This window comes from Aquarana catesbeiana, linkage group LG04 (genome assembly GCF_042186555.1).
Source record: "Aquarana catesbeiana isolate 2022-GZ linkage group LG04, ASM4218655v1, whole genome shotgun sequence".
NCBI classification, from domain to species: domain Eukaryota; kingdom Metazoa; phylum Chordata; class Amphibia; order Anura; family Ranidae; genus Aquarana; species Aquarana catesbeiana.
The window spans coordinates 295,808,423-295,835,095 of record NC_133327.1 but is presented as its reverse complement, the minus strand read 5'-3'; the positions used below and the strand labels follow the sequence as shown (position 1 = coordinate 295,835,095).

Here is a 26,673-nt window from a genome sequence, read left to right as displayed (position 1 = left end):
CAGCATATCTTTGGAGTGTGGGAAGAAACCCACACAGGCACAGTGAGAACATGCAAACTCCAGGCAGGCAGTGCCATGGTTGGGATTTGAACCAATGACACTAGGGCTGGTGGGCAGAAGTAGTGCTAACTACTTAGCCACTGTGCTGCCCCTCTTCTCATATGTATTTTGTTCTCTTTTTAACAAACATGCTGGTGAAGTGTTAAAGTTGAACTAAGCTCTCTCAATTAACATGAACTATTTTTAAGCCTTATGCTGCCAAAAGCAATAGTAAATAGGTATCTTATATTTAATTTTTACATTCCTGATTTCTGCCCTAGTCTTGAAAGGCATTTGTTCTTTCATCTGGAGGAAGGGAGGAGGTTTTTTTTTAGCTACGCACACTCTCGTTCCTGCGTGCCTGAGTTAAGGGCAGATGGATTCCAGGAAGTAAATACTACATTATTTATTTATCCTTGCTCAAGAGGGCTGTGTCTAGAAATGCCAGGGGTGTTTTTAAAACTGATTTCCCATCAAAATAAAGCTGGGGCCATGGATGAATGGGTGAGTTTGCTTTAAAAATCAAAAATGAATTAAGTAGCATTTTCAGTTTGTGTTATTCAGATGAAGCTCATTTCTTCTTTAAAGACTTTGTTCATAACAAACCAATAAAGGAGAGCAATCCCAATAATGCATACATTGTACATAAAATAGGAAAAATAGCAAAACATGTAAATTTGTAAATTTACCTACTTCCCGCCCAAGGTACATCATATGACGTCGTCGACTTTGAGTGGGTATATCTGAATGATGCCTGCAGCTACAGGCATCATTCAAATATCGGCTTTTTCAGACGGCGATTCCTTACACCATGAGAATGATCATAGTGGCTGTTCCGCTGCTTGATCGTCCTCCCGCCGCCTTCTGGTGCTTCTACCGACTCACCGCTTCCATCGGTGAGTCAGAGACAGGATCAGCTGGCCCTGGATGGTGATCATACAGATTTCCGGCAGACCAGATGGTCGCTGGAGTCTCTATGATCGTTCGGAGGCCGGGCGCAATGTTATGACGTCACGCCCGGCTTCTGCGTTCAAACAAATGGCGCCTCCTCAGCTGGGAAGCCAAGATCTTTTTTTTTTTATTTCAGGCTTCCCAGCCCTAGAGGTGAGATGTGGGGTCTTATTGACCCCATATCTCACTGTAAACAGGACCGATCATGCTGTATTCCTATTACAAGGGGTGTTTACATTCCTTGTAATAGGAATAAAAGTGATCAATTTTTTTTTCAAAGTGTCAAACTAAAAAAAGAAAAGTAAAATTAACAATAAAAAAAATATTATTTTAAGCGCCCCTGTCCCCCTGTGCTCGCACACAGAAACGAACGCATACGTAGTCCTGTCCACATATGAAAATGGTGTTCAAACCACACATGTGAGGTATCGCCTTGCATGTTAGAGCGAGAGCAATAATTCTAGCCCTAGACCTCCTCTGTAACTCTAAACATGTAACCAGTAAAAAAATGTTAAAGCGTCACCTATGGATTTTTAAGTACCGAAGTTTGGCGTCATTCCATGAGCGTGTGCAATTTTGAAGCGTGACATGTTAGGTAACTATTTACTTGGCGTAACTTAATCTTTCACATTATGCAAAAACTTGAGCTAACTTTAATGTTTTTTTTTTTTTTTAAAGCATATAACTGTTTCCAAAAAAAAGTGTTTGAAAAATTGCTGTGCAAATACTGTGCAAGATAAAAAGTTGCAACGACCGCCATTGTATTCTCTAGGGTCTTTGCTAAAAAAAAAAAAACATATATAATGTTTGGGGTTTATGAATTTTACATGTAGGAGAGAAATGTCAGAATTGGCCTGGATGGGAAGCAGTTACATACCACATAAAAAAGATGGAAAAATTTCCTGTGCAAGAAACTATTTGGAACAATCCCATCAGTAGTCTTCCATTGTCCTGTGAGATATAAGAATAGGCATGCAATTTAGCAACCTTTTTAAAACCTTTTTAAAACCACCAGATTAAAAAAAAGTTTAAGACGCAACAATAATTTGTTTAAGATGTACTTCAAAACATGTTTTTAGGACAATTTAGCACTTTTAATAATATAAACAGATATTTAAGGAGCTATTGTCAATTTAGATCTCAATGGAGTTGGTTCACACATCTCAGGGGCAGCCGCGGTCCAGGTTTGGAAAGGGTCCTGTGCATCTTTGGCTCCAAATCAGGTGCAAATACAGGGAAAAATTCGGACCTGATTCACACCTGAATCAGAGAACAGGAACGCACTGGACCCCATGATGTGAGCCGCGGCTGCAGCATGTCTGAACCCAGCCTCATACCTACCAACCGTGGGAGTTGAACGTTGGAATGGGATGTGAACACCTTTACTAATAGTGATGCAACGTAGACACGCGGTCGGACTTTTAGACCGGACTGGTCCGACGGATCGAGTTCCGCGGACAATCCGATCATGTGTGGGCTTCATTGGACCTTCAGCGGACTTTTCCAGTCGAAAATCTGACGGACTTTAGATTTGGAACATGCTTCAAATCCTTACGTCGTATCTCTGCTGGACCCAGAAATCCACTCGTCTGTATGCTAGTCCGACGGACAAAAACCGACACTAGGGCAGCTATTGACTACTGGCTATCAACTTCCTTATTTTAGTCCAGTATACGTCATCACGTACGAATCCGTCAGACTTTGGTGTGATTGTGTGTAGGCAAGTCCGTTCATTAAAAAGTCCATCAGAAGTCCGTCAAAAGTCCGTTGAAAGTCCGTTGGAAAGTCCGTCGGACCAGTCTGGTCGAAAAATCCGCCCGTGGCCCCCCACGCGGCTTGAGTTTAAATCTCGTTACCATACCAGAGTATTATTCCCTTTTTTCCTCTACTGTTTTTATCTTTATGTTCATGTTTATTTTTATTATCATTTATATTTTTTTCTATAAACACTTTTTTATGAATAGATTCAGAAGCAATTTTTTGTCTCTCTAATTGTGCTTTTACTTTTATTTTAAGTGCATTTATATGGTTTCCTTGCATAGAATATGGTTTAATGCTCATGTGGTTTTAAGTCTCGAGAGGCTGCTTTTGTTAGTCGGGCATTTCTGGTGTCACGGCCATTTTAAATGGTGACTGCTGACATTGCACACAAACCCTCCAATCCCAAAAGACACCCTTTTCAGGGAAATGCGTCGGGCGGAAAGTGTGTGAGATGTCACTGCGTGCCAGCAGCTTGGGAGATATATGGCGAGTTTTATGTTTGAAGCCTGATTTTCACTGCCTCAATGTAAGTGGAATTCTCTTTTGAAATAAAGCATATCCTGCTGTAATAAGCTATGAGTCTCTCCCTGCTTGCTTCCTACACATGACCCTATTGGAGAGCGATTCAATGAGGCTGTGAGGGCTGATCCTTTATGATCAAGTTTATGATATCCATCAAATTTACAGTGCCCCCAGTGCCCTACAGTGCCATAAATTACACATCTAATTTCCTGACTACCTATCATACTTTTGAAGGCCCTGGAGCACCAGAACAATGTAAACACCCACAAAATGACTCCATGTGTAATATACAGTATGTCCCTAGAACATTTGATGGTGCTCCCTGCATGTTGGGCCTCTGTATGTGGCCAGGCTGTGAAAAAGTTTCACACATGTGGTATCGCCATACTCAGAAGGAGTAGCAGAATGTATTTTGGCATGTAATTTTTGGTATGTGTTAGAAATATCAACTTTGTATAAAAAAATGCGTTTTCATTTTCTTTCCACATTTTCCAAAAACTTGTGGGAAAATATTACACGTTCAAAAGACTCATTATGCCTCCTAGAATATATATTGGGGTGTTTGCTTTTCAAAATGGGGTCATTTTGTGGGTGTTTCCATTGTCCTGGTGCTCCAGGGCCTTCAAATATGTGCTAAATAGTCAGGAAATTAGATGTTTAATTTACTGTATGTCCCTAGAACACCTGATGGTGCTCCCTGCATGTTGGGCCTCTCTATGTGGCTAGGCTGTGAAAAAATCTCACACATATGGCATCGCCATACTCAGGAGGAGTAGCAGAATGTGTTTTGGGGTGTAGTTGCAAGTATTGCCATAAGCGAGCAATAACCTGTTAATATGACAATTTTTTGAAAAAAAAACGTAATTTTGCAAAGAATTGTGGGAAAAAATTACAACTTCAAAAAACTCACCATGCCTCTTACTAAATGCCTTGGAATGTCTACTTTGCAAGAAGGGGTCATTTGGAGGGTATTTGTACTGTCCTGCCTTGTTAGTGTCTCAAGAAATGAGGCTAACAGTACATCAGGTGTGATACATTTTCAATGATTGGCACCATAGCATGCATAGTAATATAAAATTACTCATTTGCAAATATTTATAACAGAAACAAAGAAAAATGCATTTTTGTACAAAACTTTCCATCTTTTTTTATTTATAGCGCAAAAAATAAAAAACCCAGTGGTGATTAAATACCACCAAAAGAAAGCTCTATATGTGTGAAAAAAGGACACAAATTTCATATGCATACAGTGTTGTATCACTGAGCAATTGTCATTCAAAGTGTGAGAGCACTGAAAACTAAAAATTGGCCTGATTATGAAGGAGGTATAAGTGCCCAGTGAGCAAGTGCTCATTTTCAACCGTGTATTAAAATAATATCTGGTGATCCAGACATTCCTATTACGGGGTTAAAACTGTCACTGTGTCACATGCAAGTGGGAAAATGTGAATTTTAAACTGCTTCTTGCTTTGGAGGTATGGATTTTTTCAACCATAAACATGCTAAACCCGTACAGCACGTCCAATCTTTAAAACTAGGAACTGTCTCTGAAACAGTGGCAACTATGGAAATACAATAATTACATTTTTATTTTTCTACGTTAACCATGTAGACACACTTGAGGGTAAATCAACAGAAGTCCTTGTATATAATCTCATGTGAAATGAGGTGTTATAAAAGGGACTATTTAAATGTTGGAATGTGTATCTCATATTGAGGTTATATCCTCTGCAACAATCCTAAAAAGCCCAAGCCTGGTGATATGTCCTTCAAGATATGGGGAAATTAATGCACGCAAATCTTTAAGTGCATGATAGACACCAAACACCACCAAGTGATATGGGTGAACACTCACCAGACAGTAGAATCACACATTTAGAGGTCAATGCATGTTTGTTTCCCACATGGAAAAGCTTCAGAACTTTATGCTTTCCATTGTTCCCCAGTGCACAAGGATGGTAAATGCTCTCCTAATTTCAAAGGAAAACATACAAAAAAGCTTCAAATAATATATTAGCATGTGACCGCAGTTCGCTAGTTTACCTCTGCAGAGCTCTGGCAGACTGACATCACATGCTTTCAGGAGTCCTGCTGACAGCTTCCTCTGTAAGGTTCAGCTGGCTTGTTTTAATTTCTTTATTATTTTAATACATTTTATCAATAATATTACATGAATTAATATGGAATGAATGTTGCAACATTTAAGTAGTCTCTTTTAAAGTGATGCATTTCACATTAGATTGTATGCAGGGACTTTATATATAGTTGTTTTTTGCTGGCTGCTTGTACTGTATGTGTTAGCACAGAGTAATCTATTTGGTTTGTAAGTCAACAGAAGTGATGAGGGGAGCAGCAAGAAAGTGGTTGCGGTGTCAAAAGACCCTCTGAACTTTAGGTAGAGTGTGGTCATCTACTTATTTTCTGGAGACCTTTGGTGGACTGTAATTGCCAAAGGGAAACACCAAACAGCTCTGGTTTTATTTTTCACAACAGAAAATAATACAGTATGAGACAAACGCAAAGGTAGCTGCATGAAAAGACTATAATTATACACACAAGAACATTACCTAACCCTTGGAACAAAATTGTAATATTTTACAGCTTCTCAAGCCATAGCTGTGGTGGCTGCATCCATTTTCTTTTTTAAATATAGCATAACACTTTTAATGGTAATATTACCAAACCAAGAGGGAGGAAATAAAAGAGGTCCATTGTTAGGGTTGACATTATTTTAGGATTATATTTTTGCTAAAGTCCAGCAAGTATTATTATTATTTTTAGTTGATATAGGTTGCAATAACACCATACTTGGGCTAGCAATCAGAAAAATCTGTAAAATTACTTTATGTTGCAACAGTCATATTTGATGGAGACTCACCAATTATTTATAATTCTCCATCTGTTATTATTTTAATTTCCACCTTCAATAGATGTGACACATTGGAAATTAGAAAATAAAACATCTGCTATCATGCCAAAATTTCAAATTATATGTTACCAATGCTAAAAATCAGATCCCAATTAGTCATCATAATGGCAAAAGGAAATGCACACAAAACCAACTGTCTTGTAGGGATGAGCTTTCTGTTCGTGTCGATTATGAGTTCGACTTGAATATTGGCTGTTTGCTCGTTCGTTGAAAACCAAACATTATGGGCCGTTCACGCCAAATTCGAGCGGCGTGTAATGGCCCATATATATATATATATATATATATATATATATATATATATGTATATATATATATATATATATATATATATATATATATATATATATATATATATATATATATATATACACTGTTTATCCAGTTTTAGCTACAGTATATCTGACTGCAGTCCGTTCCTGGTGTACTGATTCTAATATACTTCGGGCAGGCAGGTTATTGTTAGCTGCAGTGTATTTAATAAATATATACAGACAGTCTTGTGCGTGTATATATATATATATATATGTGACAGACCTAGCCGGGAGAGAGACTTTTGGAGGGGACTGAATGCTAGCCTCTTGCCGATCGATCGTGGGCCCTGGCATTTGGGGGAACGGTGCTCTTTGTGAGCTGTATGCCTGGGGACCCTTGAGGTGGTATTACTGTGGATTCGGGTCCTGGTCCCCCAGGACACACAGACTCTGGGGACCCTAGATTTGCCATATTAGAAATAGTGGCTGATTCATAATGCTCGGACAGATACTGTTAGGAGATGCTGATGTAAATTCCAGCCACCTGTCTGTCTGTTGCCTGCTAGAATGTGTATTGTAAATAAGTCTCTAGTATGGGATCTAAGAGTCATTAGATCCCCATTGTTGTTTGTGTTAATTAACTCTGCTATTGTCATAATGTTGATTGGGTTTTCTGAGCTACAAGATGGCCAGTCTGGCCTAAAGGTCATGTCTGAGTCATCTAGGCTCTCTAAAGGGATTAGTTAATTAGCCCATGTTAATTAGGTTTCTGGTCACAGGTGTATGTTCAGAGTAATATGAGCCAGAGGTATACACCTCCTCTTTTATTGTATAAAAGAGCCTGTATTTTTCAATAAAAAAGATTCCTGCTTGAACTTACATACAGCCTGCCTGGTGTTTGTTCTGAGCTACACAACTGGATTAGAACGGCACATAGCTGTAGTTCTAGTCCCGGAGCATCTCGTTACAATATATATATATATATATCCACTGTATCCAGTTTAGCTATATCTGACCGCAGTCCGTTCCTGGTGTATTGTTTCTAATATACTTCAGGCAGGCAGGTTGTTCAGTTAGCTGCAGTGTATTTAATATATATATATATATATATATATATATATATATATATATATATATCCACTGTATCCAGTTTAGCTATATCTGACTGCAGGCCGTTCCTGGTGTACTTTTTCTAATATACTTCAGGCGGTGTACACAGTACACAGTACCGTGCACCCGTAGTGCAATTGCTAGTGCTACTACTTTTCTGGTGGTGTACACAATCTAGGAGAAGGTTTCTGGGGGTGTTTGATACATAAGATCAGATAATATTTTAATTTTGGAGTCATTTAAAGGGGCAGCTCGTCTTTTATATATATATTTTTATATATTTTTTTTATATATATATTTTTTCACATTTTTTCATTTCTTTTCATTAAGTTTTGATTTCTTGTTGCACATTGAGCGAGCCATTCACTGGATCTCACTCTCTATTACTTTGCACTCCATCCATTAGCGCAGTGGGGGTGGTTTTGAATCAAGGGCGGTTCACTGATTCAGATTACCTACTTATGGTGTACACAATACACAATACATACAGTTATTAAACTTCTGTTGGTGTACACAGTACCGTGCACCCCTAGTGCAGTTGCTACTACTTTCCTGGTGGTGTACATAATACATACAGTGCACCCATAGTTGTTATTACACTTCTGTTGGTGTACACAGTACTGTGCACCCCTAGTGCAGTTGCTAATACTTTTCTGGTGGTGTACACAATACATACAGTGCACCCATAGTTGTTATTACACTTCTGTTGGTGTACACAATACCATGCACCCCTAGTGCCATTGCTACTACTTTTCTACTTTTCTACTTTTGCCATATTAGAAATAGTGGCTGATTCATAATGCTCGGACAGATACTGTTAGGAGATGCTGATGTAAATTCCAGCCACCTGTCTGTCTGTTGCCTGCTAGAATGTGTATTGTAAATAAGTCTCTAGTATGGGATCTAAGAGTCATTAGATCCCCATTGTTGTTTGTGTTAATTAACTCTGCTATTGTCATAATGTTGATTGGGTTTTCTGAGCTACAAGATGGCCAGTCTGGCCTAAAGGTCATGTCTGAGTCATCTAGGCTCTCTAAAGGGATTAGTTAATTAGCCCATGTTAATTAGGTTTCTGGTCACAGGTGTATGTTCAGAGTAATATGAGCCAGAGGTATACACCTCCTCTTTTATTGTATAAAAGAGCCTGTATTTTTCAATAAAAAAGATTCCTGCTTGAACTTACATACAGCCTGCCTGGTGTTTGTTCTGAGCTACACAACTGGATTAGAACGGCACATAGCTGTAGTTCTAGTCCCGGAGCATCTCGTTACAATATATATATATATATATCCACTGTATCCAGTTTAGCTATATCTGACCGCAGTCCGTTCCTGGTGTATTGTTTCTAATATACTTCAGGCAGGCAGGTTGTTCAGTTAGCTGCAGTGTATTTAATATATATATATATATATATATATATATATATATATATATATATATATATATATATCCACTGTATCCAGTTTAGCTATATCTGACTGCAGGCCGTTCCTGGTGTACTTTTTCTAATATACTTCAGGCGGTGTACACAGTACACAGTACCGTGCACCCGTAGTGCAATTGCTAGTGCTACTACTTTTCTGGTGGTGTACACAATCTAGGAGAAGGTTTCTGGGGGTGTTTGATACATAAGATCAGATAATATTTTAATTTTGGAGTCATTTAAAGGGGCAGCTCGTCTTTTATATATATATTTTTATATATTTTTTTTATATATATATTTTTTCACATTTTTTCATTTCTTTTCATTAAGTTTTGATTTCTTGTTGCACATTGAGCGAGCCATTCACTGGATCTCACTCTCTATTACTTTGCACTCCATCCATTAGCGCAGTGGGGGTGGTTTTGAATCAAGGGCGGTTCACTGATTCAGATTACCTACTTATGGTGTACACAATACACAATACATACAGTTATTAAACTTCTGTTGGTGTACACAGTACCGTGCACCCCTAGTGCAGTTGCTACTACTTTCCTGGTGGTGTACATAATACATACAGTGCACCCATAGTTGTTATTACACTTCTGTTGGTGTACACAGTACTGTGCACCCCTAGTGCAGTTGCTAATACTTTTCTGGTGGTGTACACAATACATACAGTGCACCCATAGTTGTTATTACACTTCTGTTGGTGTACACAATACCATGCACCCCTAGTGCCATTGCTACTACTTTTCTGGTGGTGTACACAGTTCACAATACATACAGAGCACCCATAGTTGTTATTACACTTCTGTTGGTGTAAACAGTACAGTGCACCCCTAGTGCTTTTGCTACTACTTTTCTGGTGGTGTACACAGTACCGTGCACCCCGAGTGCAGTTGCTACTACTTTTCTGGAGGTGTACACAGTACACAATACATACAGTACACCCATAGTTATTACACTTCTGTTGGTATACACAGTACCGTGCACCCCTAGTGCAGTTGCTACTATTTTTCTGGAGGTGTACACAGTACACAATACATACAGTACACCCATAGTTATTACACTTCTGTTGGTGTACACAGTACCATGCACCCATAGTGCAGTTGCTAGTGCTACTACATTTCTGGTGGTGTACACAGTACACAATACATACAGTGCACCCATAGTTGTTATTAAACTTCTGTTGGTGTACACAGTACCGTGCACCCCTAGTGCAGTTGCTACTACTTTCCTGGTGGTGTACACAATACATACAGTGCACCCATAGTTGTTATTACACTTCTGTTGGTGTACACAGTACTGTGCACCCCTAGTGCTTTTGCTACTACTTTTCTGGTGGTGTACACAGTACCGTGCACCCCTAGTGCAGTTGCTACTACTTTTCTGGTGGTGTACACAGTACACAATACATACGGTACACCCATAGTTGTTATTACACTTCTGTTGGTGTACACAGTACCGTGCACCCCTAGTGCAGTTGTTAGTGCTACTACTTTTCTGGTGGTGTACTCAGTACACAATACATACAGTGCACCTATAGTTGTTATTACACTTCTGTTTATGTACACAGTACCTTGCACCCCTAGTGCAGTTGCTACTACTTTTCTGGTGCCGTACACAGTACACAATACATACAGTGCATCTGTAGCTGTTATTACACTTCTGTTGGTGTACACAGTACCGTGCACCCCTAGTGCAGTTGCTACTACTTTTCTGATGGTGTACACAATACATACAGTGCACCCATAGTTGTTACATTTCTGTTGGTGTAAACAGTATGTGCACCCCTAGTGCAGTTGCTACTACTTTCCTGGTGGTGTACACAATACATACCGTGCACCCATAGTTATTAAACTTCTGTTGGTGTACACAGTACCGTGCACCCCTAGTGCAGTTTCTACTACTTTCCTGGTGGTGTACACAATACATACAGTGCACCCATAGTTGTTATTACACTTCTGTTGGTGTACACAGTACTGTGCACCCCTAGTGCACTGGCTACTACTTTTCTGATGGTGTACACAGTACACAATACAGTGTAGCGTGGTTTTGCTAAACAAAATTTACAGCATGTCCGGAAGGCAACCAAGGAAAGGCAGATGCTCACAGGCCACAAAAAGAGCGCAAGCAGGCTCTGTGTCTACAGTCGACAGTGCTGGTCATGGACACGGTGCATCCTCAGCACGTGGCCGTGGGGCACGCTTGTCCTTTTTTTCTGCAGCTGGCCGTGTTATTGAGCCACAACATGCAGAAGAGTTGGTGGAATGGATAACAAAGCCCTCCTCATCCTCCTCATCCTCTGTCACCTAGGCTCAGAGTAGTTTGCCTACCAATGCAGCTGCCAAAGCGGCATATTCCATCCATGTCAACAGTCATGCATTCCCTAGCCCCACCATCATGCACGGAGGAGTCCCCCGAACTATTCGACTACAGTGTCGGGTACATGCTGCAGAAGGATGTGCAGCGATTTGAAGGCTCTGATGATGGTACCCAGGTTGAGGAAGGGAATAGCGTGTGCCTAGAGAGAGGGGGTGCCCAAGAAGATCAAGAAACTGGCAGTCATGTTCCCCGAGCTGCAGCATACTGCCAAGTTTTTTCCAGTGATGAGGAGGGAGGGGATGATAAGGTCACTGACTCTACTTGGGTGCCTGATAGAAGAGAGGAGAAGGCACATCTCCAACGAGGCAGGATGCCCTCCAGGGGGCAGCTTAAGGGCAGCCACACTATTGCATCACAACCCCAGAGCTAAACAGGTGCAGGGCACTGCTGACTCCCCACATATTTTGAAAAGTTTTTTGGTGTGGGCCTTTTTTGATACGTGTGCAGCAGATCGGACCATTGCTGTTTTCAACATATGTCTGAAGCGTATCAAGCATGGCCAAAACAGCAGCCGCTTGGGCACCACATGCTTGACCAGACATATGACGACCTCCTATGCAGTCCGTTGGCAACAGCACTTAAAAGACCCACATCAAAGAACAAGGCGGACCTCTCCATGCTCCTCATCAACTGGGATCTCCAACCCCACTATACCTCCAGTCCTCTCAAAAACCTGCACTGAGAGGAATGAAGGTATAGAAATAGGTGTGGAAGGCAATGTCTTGGCCTCGTTGGACAGGGTGGTCAGCAGTAAGGTGCATATTACTGCAGACTCATGGTCCAGCAGGCATGGACAGGGACGTTAACGTTCTTTCACGGCGCACTGGGTAACTCTGCTGGCAGCTGGGAAGGATGCAGGACAGAGTTCAGTATTGTTGGAGCTTGTTCCTCCACCACGCCTCCAAAATGCTAGTGGGGATTCTGACACAGCTTTCTCCTCCACCCCCTCCTCTTCTTCTTCCTCTATGGCCTCTTCCTCTGCAGATTTCTCCTCGGAACCAGCGGTGCTCCGTAGGCGTTCAAGGGGCTACGCAAGCAGTCAGGCAAAAAGATGCCATGCAGTGCTTGAGTTGGTCTGCTTAGGGGACAGAAGCCACACTGGGGCAGAGATTCTGGCAGCTCTGCAGGGGCAGGCTCAGAGGTGGTCGATGCCACGCCAGCTTCAGCCAGGAATGGTTGTATGCGACAATGGCACCAACCTCCTCTCTGCCCTCTGACAGGGACACTTGACCCATGTTCCCTGTTTGGCTCATGTCCTGAATTTGGTGGTGCAGCGGTTCTTGAGCAGGTACCCTGGCTTACAGGATCTCCTGAGGCAGGCCAGGAAAGTCTGTGGTCATTTCCAACGGTCATATAATGCCAGTGCTCAGCTGGATGACATTCAAAGAGAATGCAACCTGCCCAAGAGCCGCCTCATTTGTGACATGTTCACCAGGTGGAACTCAACGTTGGCAATGCTGCAGCTGCTGCACACGCAGCAGAGGGCCATCAATGAGTACCTGTGTAAGTATGGCACCAGGACAGGGTCTTTTTTTTTGGCTTTTTATCGCCATGCCAGTGGCTACTGATCAAAGATGCATGCACTGTCTTGTCACCATTTGAGGAGGCTACGGGGATGGTGAGCAGTGACAGTGCATGCATCAGTGATACTCTCCCTCTTGTCTTCCTGTTGAAGCACACACTTCATGGAATAATGGACAGGGCACTTGAGGCAGAACAGCGGGAGGAAGAGGAGGACTTCCTTACCTCTCAAGGCCCCCTTTATCCAGATACTATTATTCCTGCAGGCCTGCCGATCACACTGGAAGAAGAAGAGGAGGAGGAGGATTGTGTCAGCATGGAGGTGGAGGATAACACTCAGCATCAGCAGCAGTCTTCAAGGGATCGTTTGCAGTCCCCAGAAATCCATGGAGTTGTACGTGGCTGGGAGGAGGTGGTTGAGGATCATGTGATCCTTAGTGAACCAGAGGACTCAGGATCGAATGCCTCTGCAAACTTACGCTGCATGGCCTCCCTGATCCTGCAAAGCCTGCGAAAAGTCCCTAGGATTTGTGGTATCAAGGAGAGGGATCATTACTGGCCGGCAACCCTTCTTGATCCATGTTACAAGGGTAAGGTTGCAGAACTTATCCAGCCTTCGCAGAAGGAGCAGAGGATGAAACATCTTCGGGAGGCCTTGCAGAAAGGTTTGTGCAATGCGTTTCCAGAGCCTGGGAGGTTACAATTTCCTGGTTCTGGACAACGTGTTGCTGAGGCTTCGTTTAGTCACAGAAAGAGCGGTGGAGAAGGTGGCTGGCTGACCGATGCCTTCAGACAATTCTTCAGTCCTCAGCCCAGGTCTGATTCCAGCAACCATCCCCAGTGTCTGAATTACATGGTGCAGGAATATCTAGGGGCAAGATCAGACTTGGAGAACTTTCCACCAGAACATCTACTGGGTTACTGGGTCTTGAGGATGGACCACTGGCCAGAGCTTGCTCAATATGCAATTGAGCTACTGGCCTGCTCTGCATCCAGCGTTCTTTCTGAATGCACATTTAGTGCTGCTGGAGGCTTTGTAACCAATCACAGAGTGCGCCTGTCCACAGACTCTGTTGATCAGCTCACATTCATAAAAATAAATCAGTCTTCGATCACCAGCTACCAAGCACCTGATGCTGATGTAGCCGATTGATTTTTCTATGGATGTGGGATCCCTTGAAGGCTGCATTTGCTGAGTGACTATCCTATTATGCTAAGTGACTATCCTATTCCTTCTCAATCTTCATGATTATAGCTTCTAGGAATATTTTCAGTTCAGGGCACCACCACCACTGCCTAAGGTCCAATTTTTCTGCCCCTGTTTAACAGGGGCGCATAATTACAATTTTTGATCTAATATTTCACAGCAGGGCCTGTTCCTGCGCTCAGCAAAAGTATCTGTGAGGCTTTACAGTGTTGTGCTACCACCACCGCCTAAGGCCCAATTTTTCTGCCCCTGTTTAACAAGGGCGCGTAATTACAATTTTTGATCTAATATTTCACAGCAGGGCCTGTTCCTGCATGCAACAAAAGTATCTGTGAAGCTTTACAGTGTTGTAAAAAGCGGAAGTTCCATTTTTGTGTGGAACTCCACTTTAAGAACAAACCTACAGTCACAATCTTGTTTGTAACCCGGGGACAGCCTGTATACTGCTGCTGTTCACACTATATAGGGCCTGGGGCCCCACGCCTTTTTTTTTTTTTTTTTTTTTAATTTGGGTGTGGGGTTCCCCTTAATAACATTACATTACAGCCGCAAGCAGTTTTAAATGACTTTTATTCTTTTAGAAATGTCATTTTGTGCAGGGACTGTTCTAAACACGGGAAAAATGCGCCACTTTACAGGCATACTATAGTCACCCCCAGGCACTATATTTAAAGGAATATTTCACTTTTATTGTTTCACTTTAAGCATTATTAAAATCCATTTTTAAAACTTTTTTTGCTATGATACATGTCCCTTGGGGTAGGACCCGGGTCCCCAAACACTTAGAGTTTTCACGTTCAAGTTCCATAGACTTTAACGGTGTTCGTACAAATTTTTTGCCTGTTCGCATGTTCTGCCACGAACCGAATCGTGGGGTGTTCAGCTCATCCCCACTGTCTTGATTGGTATGTAATATATTGCATCTGTACCAAGTTTAATGTCTATATATTATACCCTTTGTAACATAAAGCAGCCATAAATGTGTTTTTAAACTGTTGATTAAGAGAATTACGTAACTGAAAGTGTAATAAAATTTCACCTTATTTACTTCAACTCCAGTGATGCAACATTTGCAGGCTTCCTCACCAGGGATGACATCTTCTATCCATCTTTTTTGCAGTTCCACATCCTTGCCTATCTGATATGCCCACATAAGAAGGCTTTTATTGCATAAGAGCCATAGTATGTCTCTTCTGAACTCTTCTGAACTTTTGCAGGCTTCCTCACCAGGGCTGACATCTTCTATCCATCTTTTTTTGCAGTTCCACATCTTTTGTAACGTGGGCAATCCGCGCTACCCCCAAAGAACAATGTGCAAATAAATATAGTGAAATAATAGATGGATTTTAAGCCTGTAGTAGTATAGTTTTAGTGAAGGTGCTGCAACCTAAAAAAACCTGAATATTCGGTTTTAAGAATGTGTATAGATGGAATTAGATGTGCAACCTATAACATACAAACGTACTGACAAATATACAAATTATTAAAAATCAGTGTAAAAACCATGGATTGACACCAAACTTAAATAAAAGCTTGATTAGAAAATTTGTGGATTGAAAGAAAATTAAGAAAAAATATATATATAAAATCCATCAGAGGGCTTGGTAGCATCCTTATTAGATGACACCAAAATATATAAAACTTCACTGGGAACAAGTCCTTCAATCAAATAGGGGATGTTGTCTTCATCATATACCCCCCTATGCCAGGCAATAACATTGATGTACAAAAAGGCGCTTACCAGATATGTAGGACCCCTATTACAGAAATCTTATGGGCTCAAATGTGCAAGATCACTCAGACAGGAACAGCTGATTCAAACATCCGACAGAATTCCCTCCTCATCAAGCTATTCCGAATGCTGCAGTGATGGTTCAGAAAGCTGCAATGTTCTCCGTATGCTCCTTATCCAAGTGGGGTCACCCGTGAGGTATGGTATGGAAAAACATTTAAGGGAGGAAAAAAAGGTGCTTCATAGTGCAGTTGATTAAAAAATCCCTTTATTCCATGTGATGGACAACTGACATCGTTAAAAGCATTTGGCAGAAAAAATATTCAAACGAAGTTCACAGCCGCGGCAGAAGCCAGCCAGGTATGTGGTGACGTCAGGTCCTATAGGTCCACCCGACACTGCGTTTCTCTGTATTAGGCATCGACTGGGAAAGGAGACTAGGGCTGGAAGTCACATACCATGCTATAAATGTACCTCCGCAAGAGAGTGACACTGGAAACCTGATTGGACTCATTCACCAATCTGTTTGCAGTGTACACTGAACACAAGGGCTAATGCCTTCTCGGTCGGCAGCAAATATTATTGTACCAAAACCAAGGCATGTTCCCCGTTCCATATCACAATGATAAAAAGTATAAAATACATTTGGAATAAATATATATCTCAAATACAATTCTTGAACATATTCATATAGGGATTTAAATGCATAGGTAATTAAAAACACATATATACATTTCCAGTATATATCATAGCAATAAACAAAAACACCTGTAGTTGTATACTGCTCCACACACATCATATCTGATGCCACACAATTGCATGCCACAACCTAGTCCTGCCCCTACCCATGCTTCTTCCGTGCTCTTTTCTCTTCTGGACATGGAGACACATGAGATATATCTTATCTCTATGTGTCTGGAAGAGGTTTATGATGTGTGTGGAGCAGTATACAGTCTCCTTTCCCAGTCGATGCCTAATACGGAGAAATGCAGCATCGGGTGGAGCTGTAGGACCTGACGTCACCACGTACCAACTGGCTGGCTTCTGCCGTGGCTGTGTACTTTGTTTGAATATTTTTTATGCCAAATGCTTTTAACGATGTCAGTTGTCCATCACATGGAATAAAGGGATTTTTTTAATCTACTGCACTGCACTATGAAGCGCCTTTTTTTCCTCCCTTAAATGTCTTTCCATTCCATACCTCACAAGTGACCCCACTTGGATAAGGAGTGTATGGAGAACATTGCAGCTTTCTGAACCATCATTGCAGCATTCGGAATCACTTGATGAGGAGGGAATTCTGTCGGATGTTTTAATCAGCTGTTCCTGTCTGAGTGATCTTGCACATTTGAGCCCATAAGATCTCTGTAATAGGGGTCCTACATATCTGGTAAGCGACCTTTTTGTACATCAATGTTATTGCCTGGCATGTGGGAGTATATGATGAAGACAACATCCCCTATTTGATTGAAGGACTTGTTCCCAGTGAAGTTTTATATATTTGGGTGTCATCTAATAAGGACGCTACCTAGCCCTCTGATGGATTTTATATATTTTTTTTCCCTTAATTTTCTTTCAATCCACACATTTTCTAATCCAGCTTTTATTTAAGTTTGTTGTCAATCCTTGGTTTTTACACTGATTTTTAATACTTTGTATATTTGTCAGTTCGTTTGTATGTTATAGGTTGCGCATCTAATTCCATCTATACACAGTTCCACATCTTTGCCTATCTGAGATGCACACATAAGAAGGCTTATTTAGCTCAATTTACTATAACATAGCCAAGCAGATTTGTTTAAAGAAGGAGCTAGCATTTCTCACTGGTACAGTCTGAAAAAAAGGAAATATACCTTTGGTATATGTCATTTCAAAAACACCTGCCCTCCCTAATCAGCAATGAAAGAGCATGAGTTTTCAAGTATTCAAGAGTTTTTTGTTATAGTGGAGGATAATTTAGTGTGTAGGTATCAGCAAGATCAGCATTGCAGGGAGTAATTCTTACCCACTGGACAGGAAAATATCAAGGGGTTCAGCTTTTGAGTAACTAACTTTAAAATTACAATTCCTGAAATTCCTTCAGCAATGTGGGGAAGGCAATAGAGTGGTTGGATACATATAATAACAAATGATCTGCATAAAGATCCATTGTATGGTTCTGACCACCCAGTGATATACATTGGACAGAAGGGTTCTTTCCAATTACAATGGCATGTGTTTAACAGCAAGGATATATAGATATGGAGAAAGAGGGTAACCCTGACTAGACCCATTTTTGATGGGTATCAATGGCATAAAATTGCCTTTTGTTTTACATTGAAAATATAAGCAAGGCTAGGAAGACTTAATACCTCAAGTACGGATGCTTTCACCATCTTCCAGTCCAGGCCAATTTTCAGCTTTCAGCACTGTCACATTTTGAACTACAATTACTCAGACATGCAACACTGTACCCAAATTAAATTGTTATTGTTTTTTTGAGACGGACAGGGCTTTCTTTTGGTGGTATTTAATCACCATCAACTTTTTTATTTTTTGCTATACAAATTAAAAATTCCTGATAGGTTTGGAAAAAAATGTTTTTCTTTGTTTTTGTTCTAAAATTTTTCAAATAAATATTCTATTTTTATCACAAATGTAGGCCAAATGTATTGTGCTACATTTCTTTGGTAAAAATAACTGAAATCAGTGTAAGATATTTAGTCTATGTGAAAGTTACAAAGTCTACAATCTATGGTATTTGAAAATCAATTAGTCCTGATATACTGACTACCTATCTAATTTTTGAGGTCCTAAAATGGCAGGACAATGCCCCCAAATGACCCCCTTTTGGAAAGTAGACAATTTGAAAATGAAAAACGAACATTTTTTACAAAGTTGTCATTTTGACAAGTTATTTCTCACACACAGTATAAACATACTTAAAATTACACTTCAAACACATTCTGCTACTCCTCCTGAGTTTGGGGAGCACATTCTAGCTGTATAGAGAGGCCCAAAATATAAGGAGGGCCTTCAGGCATTCTAGAGACATAAACTACACATCCAATATTCTGACTACCTATCACATTTTTGGAAGCCCTGAAGCATCTGGACAGCAGGGATGAGCCCGATATTTGAGTCGAACGTAAGTTCAACTTGAACATCGGGTGTTCGCCTATTCACCAAACAGTGAACATTATGTGGTGTTCGCTGCAAATACGAAAGCCGTGGAACACCTCTAAAGTCTATGGGACACTAGCATAAAAAAACAAAAGTGCTCATTTTAAAGGCTTATATGCAAGTGTTTGTCATAAAAAGTGTTTGGGGACCTGGGTCCTGCCCCAGGGGACATGTATCAATGCAAAAAAAGTTTTAAAAATGGCTGTTTTTGCAGGAGCAGTGATTTTATTAATTCTTAAAGTGAAACATTCTTAAAGGAAAAAAGTAATTTAAAACTGATCACGGCTGTAAGGTATTGTCGGGTCTCGGCAATATAGATAAAGGCTGGCTTAGAAAGTCCACGAGATGTCGGACGGTCAGTCTTAGAACTGCTGCCCGAGGTCTGCATTTCAAGAGATCATGTATAAACTATAAGACCAGAATCAGGCGTCTCTTGTGAAAGTGCTGCAGCATTCAGTCTCACACTTGTGGCTGCCCATCCTACATCTCGTGGACTTTCTAAGCCAGCCTGCTTCACCTTCAGTTTTCATTTTTTGCTTTGTCACATTTTGCTTGTCCTTATGAATCTGATTGATATAGAGATTTGATCACCCAATTGTAAATCCCTTGATGAAGGAATAATACATACCCATTTCCGAAACATGTCGGGTTACGTGCTGTACACTTCATCCGCCTGACCTTTCACCTTATAGGCTGCGGGTTGTAGGCACAGGGCTGTCATATCTACTGTGTACAATTGGATGTGCATGTTATGTCTGTACTCGCACCTTGTATAATTGTATTTGTATTGTTACTTTTTATATATATTTTTCTATATGTTTAATAAAATTGGCACTCTTGTGCATTTTTATACAAAATACTCTCGATACTATATATATACTTTTTGCCAGTAAAATCCTCCAAGGGCGACCTCTGTGTACCCATAGTGCACAGTTTTTCTTGTTCCTGGTATGATAGTAATTAGGGACAATATGACTGGTGTGGTGGTGATTGGGGACATTGTAACTAGTGTGTTGGTGATTAGGATGTTTTACATACAGCCACCAGAGCAGTGCAGTGTTACCACAGTGACACTGTACTTCTCTACTGGTGGGGGGCAATGGTCAGGATTTTTTTTTTACACTATGATTGCTTATTACAGTGATGATCACTGTAATAAGCAATTGGTAAAAGAGTGTGTAAAGGTTTCATTCATGAAAGCTTGTGTACTACTGTGGTGCTGTGGTTGGTTGCAGCTATCACATGGTACAGGGAAACTGTGATTGGCCCTGGTATCATGTGATCCCAGAGCTCACACAGTAGTAAACTATGATAGCATTGTTTACTACTGTTCATGTGCTCACTAAGATTGGTCACATCTATCACATGGTACCAGGGCAACTCACAGTACAGTGATCGGTCACAGATCCTGCCACTGTGTGCTCTGGAAAGCGCACATGAGCAGGTAATACAGTAGGATGTACGGGTACTATTGTTCCCAAAACTCACCTCCATGTGCTGGCTGTAGCTCCACCTCCTATTGAAGAACACATTTTGGGCATTCCTTTGGGGGAGGAACAGCCAGCACAGAGCCTTGCCCCTCTCTGCAAGCTGAGTGATCTGTCACTGATCTGTCACTGTTATGAATTAATGATCAGTGCTGCTGATTCATTTGTGATAGTAAAACATCACTCAGAACTGTAGCTCTGTGTAAAATATCTGCCAATGCACTGCATGTGTGCAAGCAGTCACAGATACATTGCACAGACCCTCAGCTCTACTAGCTCTTTTACTATTATGAATGAACATGCAGCCCTGATTGTTTAATCATAATACTGACATATCACTGCAGCTCTGTGTGTCCATCAGCTGCTGTTTACACATACACAGCCCAGCTGATGGAACACACAGTGTTGCAATGCCGTGTGTGATTTCACTTATGAATGAGCGATCCACAGTGTCTGGCTGATGCTGTATATAACACAGCTCAACAATGCTGATTGCTCATTCATAATTACTGAAAGATTATTCAGTACTGAAGCGCTGTGTTATCCATTGGCTGAGATGTGTATGTTTAGATTTAGCTGCTGATAGAACACAGCTTTATATGTTCTGTGCATCTGTCTGCTTGGAGTGTTTTACCTACTGATCAATGAGCCCAGCACACTGCAAGGGACTCTCTCCTGCACACCTACTCTTAGTTCCCAGTAGCTGCCTGCTCAGGTGAGTCAAAAGGCCGAAACCTGAGATTTGCCTGCTGCTAACTCATCTCCACCTTCATGAGCTCTGGTGAAGACTAGGTGGCTTTTTATACTCTGCCCTTCTAGATGCTCTCACCTCCACTGTCAAGTGGGCACCCTGGGTTCTCCCACCAGTGCCTATGGATATCCAGCCCACCCCAGACTGTTTTTAATTATCTATGTTTCCTTTGTAGCTGAAGGCACTGGCAAAGCTCTGCCGCTGCAACTACTGTAACTCCTGGTTAGCCACTCTGCATCTAAATGGAACAGACTCCATCAGGTGACACAGGCAGCAATCATTAAATAGAACTTGAAAGAAAATGAGACGGATTTACTAAAGAAGTTGGGAAACTTCACAGAATAAATTGTGCAGGTATTCACTTCAGTTATTCATTCTTGTGAAAAGAAAATTGCTGTTTACATGTTTGCACTTGATTGGATAATTAAAGTGAATATTCAGACAATTTAATGTGTAAGGATTATTAACTCCTTGGTAAATCGGCCCAAATATATTTGTCTATGCTTTAATCTTTCTCCTAAAGCTGTTACTTTAGTCCTTTTAATGGCAACACAGTTTCTGTCAATTGTCTTTTTTGCATTTCTTTTTTTCTCCAAACACTGAAGGGAATTCATTAAAGAAAAAAAACAAAGCAGGCTGTCTATTGGCTAAGGATCCACCCTGCTGTCAATTACAAGGGGATTTCATTGTAAGCAAGTAAAGGCGCAAAAAAGCTGGGTATTCCTATGTTCCCATTATGTAAATGACAATAGGTAATTATGACTAATAAAGTCCATAAAAAGTCTATGTGGGTAAACAGACTCAAAAATTCAAAGTCCACACAGATGGCTGCCTTCCTGGAAGAGCTGAACCTAAGCCCCAAAAATCTGCAGAAAAAACACAAGGAAAGGAGGCGCCTCTAAAAAACTCTGTGCAGAACACTCACATTTAGTAGAAAAAACATAAAGCGTGTAATGTAGTTAAAATCCAAGGAAAGGGGGGTCCGTCAGATCCATCACAACAACGCTGGGTCCTGCTGTGCGTACGGCTTTTGCTTGAGCACCGCTGAAGCCGGCCGCGGTGACGGAATTCCAAAGCGAGGCCTGAGACGCTGATGGAAGGCAGGCGCGGAGCTGTGACATCACTGGAATGCGACGCGTTTCATGAGCGTACGGGCTACGATGTCACGGTAGCCGCGCTCCTTCATCAAAGCTACAGGTGGATCGAGGGAATGTCTTAAGAAGAGGATGGGGGCGGGGACTGGAGAAAGAAGGGGAGGACGGAAAAGCAGATTGACAAGAAAAAGGGAGAGGGGAAGAGAGAGGACGGAAAGTGATGGCCATATATCTGATTATCCAAATAAAAATAAAAATAATAATAAAAATGTGCATATCAATAATTACATATGGACACCTGCATATATAAGAAAATATATAAGGATAAAGATTGAAATTAAAAATAATTGAAAATAGAGTCAAATGAAAATAAAAAAATAAAAAAATAAAAAATAAAAAAATAAATAAACGGAATGCATCAAAGTGATTTTGAGAATAATTCACAATCGAAAAATAATAATATTGAATGATAATAGGGGTAAATGGAATAAAATAAGGGTGTTATTATCATAAAATAGTAATTTGGGAAATTGATATATGGTATATGTGAGGGGGGTGAATAATTTCTCAAGATCATAAGAAACTGCTGATTAACCCAAAGAGAATAGTGGTTAATGGAAATTTAAAATCACATGTGTGATAAATTAATTAAATGAGATATTACACATTACTGTAATAATTAAAATTAAAATTATTAATACATCTATATACATATACGCATATGTGCATGTATTTAGTCAAGTGCATACGCACGCATAGGGAACCCACTACCGAGTGACCCCCATACATGCGCCGCTCATAACAATAACAACATTAAGAGAGAGGAAGGGCCTATTCCTGTAAAGAGAGCCCTTGTATATAGAAATGTACATGAGTTCTATATAATTCATTTTAAGAGAAAACAACAAAACAAAAAACAAAAACCATCTGACCTTTAAAGGTCAGTGTATGGTTATCTCACACATTTGGTTGTTGATGGTAGACAGATATAGATTAGATATATTGAGGAATGTATATTATGTTTACAAAATGGTTCCAATCTCAATACTTTCATTGATTCCTCCCGGCGAGAGTACATCTAAGGTGTAGATCCAAAAAGTCTCACGTGCACAGAGCCTTTTGAATCTTTCAGCTGCTGGGAGAGACCTCGGGATCTGTTCAATAACCCACACTTTCAGGCCCTCAGTAGAACCTTGGTGGGCTAAGGCAAAATGTCTTGGAACACTATGAGGATCTGTTCCACCTTCTATGAGCTTTCTATGTTCCCCAAATCTTCGTCTTAAGGCTCTAATTGTCCGGCCTACGTACATTAGGCCACACGGACACCTTAGGCCATAAATGACGAAATCAGACGAACAGTTATAAAATTCTTTTAACACAAAAGTCTTGCCTTTAGTGGTGAAGAATTTTTGTCCATGCTGAACGAAATTGCAGGTTTTGCATAAGGCCTTGCGGCACTGGTACATGCCTACTAGGGGGATCAATGTAGGTACAGACGGTACTGTTGAGGTAGATTTAAACTTGCTGGGTGCAATCTTATTTTTAAGATTAGGAGCCCTGCGATAAATGACCTTGGGGCGAGTTGGAAGTGATGTTTTTAAGTGGGGGTTTTGGTGTAATATCCCCCAATGTTTTTCCAGAATCTTCTCCATGCCTTTATATTTATTGTGAAAGGTGGTTATAAACTTGCTAGACCCATCATAAGTAGATGAATTGATTTTGGGTTTTGATGGTTTACCTTGCAGGTAATAACTAAAAGCATCTTCCACCAGGGGTTCGGGATATTTTTTGTCATAGAACTTTCTCTTAAGGGTTTCACTTAGTTCGACATAATCTGAATCCTTAGTGCAGTTCTGCCGAAGCCGGCAGAACTGTCCTTTTGGAATATTTGTGACCCATTTGGGAAGATGACAGCTGTTAAAGTGTAAGTAAGAGTTACCCGCTGTAGGCTTAGTATAGTTTTTAGAAGTAATGATGGAACCATCATGTCCTAATTCTAGGTCAAGGAAAGCAATAGTAGCCGGGTCAGTAGCCGACGTAAATGACAGCCCATAAGGGTTGGTGTTACAATGTTGGACAAAGGAGATAGTCAGGTCAACATCCCCGTCCCAGATGATAATTAGTTCATCGATATATCTACCGAAGAATATAATATTGGCCGCAAAAGGGTTGTTTTTGTAAATGAAGTTGTTTTCCCATAAGCCCATTGCCAGGTTAGCATAGGATGGTGCAAAGTTTGCCCCCATTGCTGTACCCTGTATCTGTTGGTAGTGCTCTCCGTTAAAAGAAAAATAGTTATGCGTCAAGCAAAACCTTGCTGCTTGCACTACAAATTCTGCTTGGCGCATATTGATCAAAGGATCTGCGGATAGAAATTGTTCCAGTGCCATCAGTCCGAAGTCGTGTGGAATGGAGGTATACAGTGAACATACGTCCAGTGAGAGCCAGATGTAGGTAGGCTCCCACTTGTATAGGGACAACATTTCCATGAGGTGAGTACCATCCCGAATATATGATTGTAACTGGGCAACTATGGGTTGTAAAAATTGGTCAATATATAAACTGAAGCCCGTGGTGACACTATCCATGGCTCCCACGATAGGTCTGCCTGGGGGATCCTCTAAGCTTTTATGTATCTTAGGTAGGATACGGCAGAACTGCACTAAGGATTCAGATTATGTCGAACTAAGTGAAACCCTTAAGAGAAAGTTCTATGACAAAAAATATCCCGAACCCCTGGTGGAAGATGCTTTTAGTTATTACCTGCAAGGTAAACCATCAAAACCCAAAATCAATTCATCTACTTATGATGGGTCTAGCAAGTTTATAACCACCTTTCACAATAAATATAAAGGCATGGAGAAGATTCTGGAAAAACATTGGGGGATATTACACCAAGACCCCCACTTAAAAACATCACTTCCAACTCGCCCCAAGGTCATTTATCGCAGGGCTCCTAATCTTAAAAATAAGATTGCACCCAGCAAGTTTAAATCTACCTCAACAGTACCGTCTGTACCTACATTGATCCCCCTAGTAGGCATGTACCAGTGCCGCAAGGCCTTATGCAAAACCTGCAATTTCGTTCAGCATGCACAAAAATTCTTCACCACTAAAGGCAAGACTTTTGTGTTAAAAGAATTTTATAACTGTTCGTCTGATTTCGTCATTTATGGCCTAAGGTGTCCGTGTGGCCTAATGTACGTAGGCCGGACAATTAGAGCCTTAAGACGAAGATTTGGGGAACATAGAAGGCTCATAGAAGGTGGAACAGATCCTCATAGTGTTCCAAGACATTTTGCCTTAGCCCACCAAGGTTCTACTGAGGGCCTGAAAGTGTGGGTTATTGAACAGATCCCGAGGTCTCTCCCAGCAGCTGAAAGATTCAAAAGGCTCTGTGCACGTGAGACTTTTTGGATCTACACCTTAGATGTACTCTCGCCGGGAGGAATCAATGAAAGTATTGAGATTGCAACCATTTTGTAAACATAATATACATTCCTCAATATATCTAATCTATATCTGTCTACCATCAACAACCAAATGTGTGAGATAACCATACACTGACCTTTAAAGGTCAGATGGTTTTTTGTTTTTTGTTTTGTTGTTTTCTCTTAAAATGAATTATATAGAACTCATGTACATTTCTATATACATGGGCTCTCTTTACAGGAATAGGCCCTTCCTCTCTCTTAATGTTGTTATTGTTATGAGCGGCGCATGTATGGGGGCCACTCGGTAGTGGGTTCCCTATGCGTGCGTATGCACTTGACTAAATACATGCACATATGCGTATATGTATATAGATGTATTAATAATTTTAATTTTAATTATTACAGTAATGTGTAATATCTCATTTAATTAATTTATCACACATGTGATTTTAAATTTCCATTAACCACTATTCTCTTTGGGTTAATCAGCAGTTTCTTATGATCTTGAGAAATTATTCACCCCCCTCACATATACCATATATCAATTTCCCAAATTACTATTTTATGATAATAACACCCTTATTTTATTCCATTTACCCCTATTATCATTCAATATTATTATTTTTCGATTGTGAATTATTCTCAAAATCACTTTGATGCATTCCGTTTATTTATTTTTTTATTTTTATTTTTTTTTATTTTTTTATTTTCATTTGACTCTATTTTCAATTATTTTTAATTTCAATCTTTATCCTTATATATTTTCTTATATATGCAGGTGTCCATATGTAATTATTGATATGCACATTTTTATTATTATTTTTATTTTTATTTGGATAATCAGATATATGGCCATCACTTTCCGTCCTCTCTCTTCCCCTCTCCCTTTTTCTTGTCAATCTGCTTTTCCG

General features: G+C 40.5%; 1 protein-coding gene across 2 annotated transcripts in view; it reads left to right on the top strand.

Moving 5' to 3' along the window:
- Positions 1–26,673, top strand: part of KHDRBS2 (KH RNA binding domain containing, signal transduction associated 2) — a 650,233-nt gene that overhangs the window by 569,047 nt on the left and 54,513 nt on the right. The gene's annotated exons all lie outside the window — the stretch shown is intronic.